At 33.0% G+C, this 6217-nt stretch overlaps 1 long non-coding RNA gene across 1 annotated transcript; it reads right to left on the bottom strand.

Moving 5' to 3' along the window:
- Positions 1-1727: 1727 nt before the first annotated feature.
- LOC115983157 lies at positions 1728-3905 on the bottom strand. Its single transcript, XR_004089896.1, has 4 exons — positions 3763-3905; positions 3090-3229; positions 2401-2492; positions 1728-2324 (listed from the first exon to the last, which is right to left on the bottom strand). It is a non-coding gene; the product is annotated as an uncharacterized LOC115983157 (long non-coding RNA).
- Between the last annotated feature and the right edge of the window lie 2312 nt (positions 3906-6217).

The raw sequence follows: 6217 nt of genomic DNA, 5'->3' as shown, positions 1-6217 counted from the left end.
TTCTCATATGCAAATAATAACTTAGAAGAATTAACTCTTTGCATGATTTCCATACCAGTGGCGGAGCCAGGATTTCAATTCAAGAGGGGCAAAATTAAATGACAAGATTGAAAGTAAAATTAATCTAAATATTATTAATCGATGTTAATAACAAAATAGATATAGAATTATATACTATTAATGCAATTGTCGTACAAAATCTAATATAATATAAACTCTAATTTATTTTTTCATACATAATTTAATTTGTTCAATTGGAAGATTAGTAAAATACACCTCGATATGAGTTTGTTTAGAATTTGAATCTAAATCATTATTACAAATTGGCTTCTCCATAATCTCAGTTGATTATAAGTATATATTTCATATTATTAGAATAAATAAAACAAAAAAAAATCATAGTTAATAACAATTAAATTAAGAGATTATTCTAAATATATAGAATTTAAACATGTAATTTTATTCCTTAAAATAAATTGAGAAAATAAATCAATATAAAAGAATTATAAAGTTTTATTTTCATTTATGCAAAATTCAGTATTTTTTACACTATTCTTTAAGTAGTAAGTAGTTAAAATTGGTTCTATAGTAAAAATAAAGTGTTTCAAAATTGAAATTATAGTAGAAGAGAAAAAGATTAGGGAATGCTAAGGTTTTAGTTTGATATACAAGGACCTAAATATATATATTTTTTTATTATGATTATGTGGGAATACCTTATTTGAGGAACAAATTGCCCTAAGAAAAGCACCCCAAGAAAAAAAATTTCCAGTGCTTGAGAACATGTGGCAAGGAAAAACAGTATGGGTGTTAAGTAGGACCCAAAAAACTTTGTTTTGTTTGGAAAAGAACAAAATAATGTTAGGAAGAGTTTCACCTAATATTGCTTTCTTCTCTAGTGTCTAGGGGTGGGACGTTTGTGTCAAGGTCAAAATACTTGATAACCTAATATTTAGGTTGCTACTCTAGATTTTTTTTTTTTTAAGGAGGTCAAGGGGGGCACTTGCCCCCTCTCGCACCCCCTTGCCTCCGCCCCTGTTCCATACTAAAATTATTACTGTAATTTGAATAATAATGTGTTCATTAAATAATTAATTAAACATTTGATTTCCCTTATTTACTCCAGATTTTCCTTATTTACTCCATAAAGAATGATGGACACACAGGGGTACCTCACTACAACAAAGTTAATTTTTTTCGAAGGTCAAAACCCTTGAAAAACGTAATAAAAGCCCTCAAAAAATATTATTTTGAGGGTTTAACTAATCCTTGATGAACTTTGAAACAAATTCCCTTTAACAGAAATTTCTACAGCCTTCGTGACCCTTGAAACCAAAATTTCAACAGCCTACATGACCCTTGAAACAAATGTTTTATATTTACCAAGGATTGGCAACCTTTGAAAAATTAAAAGGGATAAAAGAACAATGACCTTTTTTTGAGGGTCTCCCAATCCTTAGAATAAGGCTTTCTCTTTTAAAAAAAATAAAAAATAAAACCCACAGCCATGCACATAGCTTTTAAAAAACCACGTATTAAAAAATCTATATCATACCAAAACACAAATATAAAAAAAAAATCCAATTAACTTTCCAAGTTACTAAATTCTTAATTCTTGAAGTTTATGTAGACATTTTCACATTAACATAAAGGAACTTAATATTTTAACTAGAAAAAAAAAAAAAAAAAAAAAAAAAAAAAAAAAAAATCAGTACAAGAACCATGCATGATCAAAATCCTAATCTTAATATTATTCTATTTGAATGCAAAATAACTTGATGTACTAATGTTTAAAGGGTCTCACATAAAGGATTCTTTCTTCTCTTGGTACTTCTCAAAGACTAATGCATAGCCACCAATTTTTCCTTGCATTAAGAACTGCAAGGAAATAGACAAATCAATTAATCATGCACTTGTTAAATGATTGAGGTGTTTGATTGAAAAATTGTCATACAATGAAGTCCATATTGACATGTGATTTTAAAAATGTAACATATTTCTGAAAAAGATAATTAAGTAGCATAGATCAATTCATGAATTATTACCTTGACCACAGGTGTCTAACATACAAGTATACACAGTTATCCACTCTGTTTTGAACTTAATCAACTTGACTTGCACCATAAAACTTTTAGTTTTTTGAGAAATGTGTGAAAGGAAAATCAGAGAAATGCAGAGAAACCAAGAGTTTTCTTAAGTTAGATTTTGATTCAATAAATCCTAGAAAAAAAAAATTCTAATTCAATAAGGGAGAAGGAGCACGGAGAATTGACACATACTATAGGAAAATTGGGCAATGCTGCCATGAGCAACACACTTGGCATCTGCACTGAAAATGATGAAGAGGTTACTTCATGTTTGACAAATATATATATATATATATATATATATATAACTTACAGCTGTTGTAAGGAGGTCAACATTCCAAGCTGCATAGGTAATGTTCCATTGAAATTGTTTGAGCTAAAACTTCTGTAACATTATAGAAACTTCTGCAATACAAGTTCTAATAAATGGATTTGGAAAAGGGTTAACAAAAAGAAATCATAAATAAAGGGAAAAGATTAAACCCACTATCTTTCAACTAAAGTATTTTATGATAAACACTTGAGCAGGGCAATCATATCATAAGAAGTCAACCAATGTAATATGAATAAATACAATATAAACCAAGAGAAACAAGTTCTCGCAGTTTCATTCAATAGTTTAGGGACTTCAGGCCCTTAAAATGTTGTCAGGAGATGAATCGGATTGGAGCTATATGTGCACTGCAAAATGCCGTGATATATATTCCATACCTACGCAGAAGATCAGTAAGGACCATGCCTGGAGATGCTGTGTGCACCCCAACTTTGGACCGCTTGCACTCTTTCAAGAGTGATGCTTGAAGCTGCCTTAGGCCACACTTTGTGGACCCATAGACACAAGTCGAAGGATATAAAATAATGAAAATCGTTTTGAGTCACCAACAACTTGGAATAGTACAAACTTCCATGAATCATTGAATAATGATTAGCAAAAACCACATGACATACCTCTGCTCACTAGAGAATAAACTAAATTACCATAGTACTAAAAATTGAACTTACACAGCTGTTGGAGGGGTACTAGATCCCCCTGAGCCTGCACAATCCATGTTAAATATGTGGCCCGCCTTAGCCTGGTTCTTCATCACACGCATGGCTTCTCGAGTGCAGAGTAGAGAACCAACCATGTTTGTTGAGACAATCTACCATGAAACAAAGTGGTACTCCGCAAATCAGTTGCTACTTTTGAGTGCAATGTGTATACTATTTTGATGTATTGGTAGTACCCTATATCTATTGAGTGAATCTCAACCACAAGAGAGCCCGATTAATCACAAATCTGAAACCAAAATCAATCCTAGCTTGGCCAAGCCAATTTTATTATTTCCTTTCGCATCAGCTTGCTAAATTAATTGAATATAGAATTACAAAAAGACTTATTTATGATAAAAAATTGCAAAAAGACTTAGAATTTTTACTAACCTATATGAAATGATTTAGGGAAAACTAACATCAGTACTCCATCTATGGCTGGTTGAAATGTTGAATTGTAAAAATACTCAGCGACTAAAGCAAAGTTTAAAATCACACACCAAAATTGAATCCTAATTTCCATAGTCAATCAGTAAAAACAAAGACTGAGGCACAGAGCAATGCACAATATTCAATCACTACGATTGCGTTATGTATGATCAAGATACGAACTTAATTTTCACAAAAAAAAAAAAAAAGGTACCATCGGAAGATTCGCCAGAGGTGGTAACGGAGAGAGTATGACAGTTCTCGCCGGCGCTGCTGTCCTCGTCGGAATTCCTTCCTCCGATCAGAGATTCCTCATATTTGGTGATTCATCTTCGCATATAGAGAAAATGCGATCTACTTTGAGAGCGAGCGCGAGGGAGAGAAAGAGCAATCAAAGGAAAAAGAGGAAAAATAAATGAAAGAGAATAAGACAAGGAGGACCTAAATACTCTGAGAATGAAAATGTGAAATTTTCATACAAAATTTTTTAGTCTTGCTTAGAAATAAATCAGCGAGTGTTTATGTTTTACAGTCTTTTTTCAAGGGGTACTAGGAAATCTACAAATTTTAGAGCGAAAACTCACGCAGTGGCCGCCATTTTTACCAACACTGATTTCAAGGGTTATATGTAGACTTGTTTTGAAGGTTCTCAGTCAGCCTAGTAATAGTCACCCACATGTTACATTTAGTGTTTATTTGGACAAATTTTAATAAGAGATTAAATTCGGTCCGGAGCTGGCGTAAAAGACTGTTTTTATGGCAACCAATGAAAACAAGCCACGTGGTTCTCCTTCAAGATATACATTCCTTTACTTTACTTTTTTTTTTCTTTGGATTTTCTCTCTCTCCGTTCCCTCTGTAACTCTCTCTACTTTACTGTTTGAGTATCTGTGACTGATTTTCTCTCACACACAAAATGTCAGCCAACCCAAAGCAGAGTTTGTGTTCATAATCACCATCAAAGATCATCAAACACTCAAAAAGTCTCAAACTTTCCCTTTCATTGATTCATCCACCTCCATTTTGTGCTCAATAAAAGCAAATAATCACATCTTTCCCGCCATCTCAACCCCACCAAAACCAAACATGCGTCATGGACCTGGCCGTGGCAGAGCTAAGAGCACCGAAGCCAATTGGGTTCAAAAGGAGGTTGGTGGTTCAATGCATCATCACAGCCCTCTAATGTGTTATAAAACCCCTTTTCCCTTTTTTTTTTTTTTTTTTTTTTGGTGAAATTTAGTATGGAAAAAGATAGTCTTTGTAGAATTTGTGATTTCTCTTTTAGATGTAAATTTTCTTTTGATTATGATGTGAAATGTGACGTGTTTATGTAAAAAGTTGCAAATTTGAGATACGGGTTTTTGTCATTGTTGGATTAGTTTAAGGAATATTTTGAAAGATTTGCAAAAGACCCAAGTTGAATTTTGTTGGATTAGGCCGAAGCTTGCATTTTGGTGTTACTTTTCTTTTCCTTCAACTTGAAGCATTGTTTCTGTCTCTGAAACTTTCAGATTTAGCGCCCATTGTGTTGATGCATGAATCAGCAGGGAAGATAAAGTACCACAATAGAAGGAAAGCAACGTATTTGATGGAATGAAAAAAAGAAGATAGCAGAGGAATGTTATATAATTTGAAGGAAAACCACATGGCATGATTTCATTGGCCATTGGCTGGCGTAAAAGCAGTCTTTTACGCTGGATCCGGACCGAATTTAATCTCTTTTAATAAACCCTCGAAAAATAAGGGTCGAAAGAGGTCCACTTTTTTGTAGTGCTCACACTTTTTCATGATGTATTTAGACCCTGAACTTGTCTTTAATAAAAACACCATTTTTCTTATCGCAAAATGGCATTCATAAATAAAAAGAGTTTTTATTTCTAATTTGGGTTTCCTTATATATATATATATATATATAAAAGTGAACACTTTAATATTTTTTTACAAAAGCTGAGTACACAATGCCCAAAAGTGGGATTGGGTCTTCAAAATTCGAATATTCTATTTCATCATAATATTACAAAAGAGAAACAGGCCCAACCCATCTTCCTTGGAAGGGAAGAAGACTCACATTGGGATAAGGAGATGGGTTTAGGCCCATGGGTAAAAACAAAGCAGGTTTAGATTGCTAAGCCATGAGCATAAGGCAATTAGCTTCTCTTCTAACTAAAAAAGTATTCAACTTACTTTTTAAGTCTTTTATAATCAAAGAGTCACTTCAAATTTTGTGTCAATTAGACGTTATTTACTATATGATTCATAAGCGTAGAAGCAATCTTTGATAATCTCACACAAATGGGCCAATTATATGATATTTGCAAGCAGACTGCCACCATCATCTTGATCTTGATTCTTTGTCATGCCCTTTAAACTAAAATTGCTGAATGCTTTGCTAATCTTTTGGAACAAATTTCAGGATGTATTAAGTACTAGAATTGTTTGGTGACAAAGGAAGGCATAAATTTGTGTGTACCAACGACACCACACCTCTACTAGGATTCCACATAAATTAGTCAGGAACAACCTTAAGGGATCGACAAGGATTGAAGCAAGTAGCTCACATGCAAGGATTGCTCAAATGACACAAACAATATTTAACATTGGGAGATAGTTTGCGTTTTGAGGCCCTAATTTAATACCCAAAAATGCAGTAGCGTAGATAACTACTACCA

This window comes from Quercus lobata, chromosome 4 (assembly GCF_001633185.2).
Source record: "Quercus lobata isolate SW786 chromosome 4, ValleyOak3.0 Primary Assembly, whole genome shotgun sequence".
In the NCBI taxonomy this organism is placed as follows: Eukaryota; Viridiplantae; Streptophyta; class Magnoliopsida; order Fagales; family Fagaceae; genus Quercus; species Quercus lobata.
The sequence above is the reverse complement of the archived record's forward strand: the minus strand, read 5'-3'. Positions and strand labels throughout refer to the sequence as shown.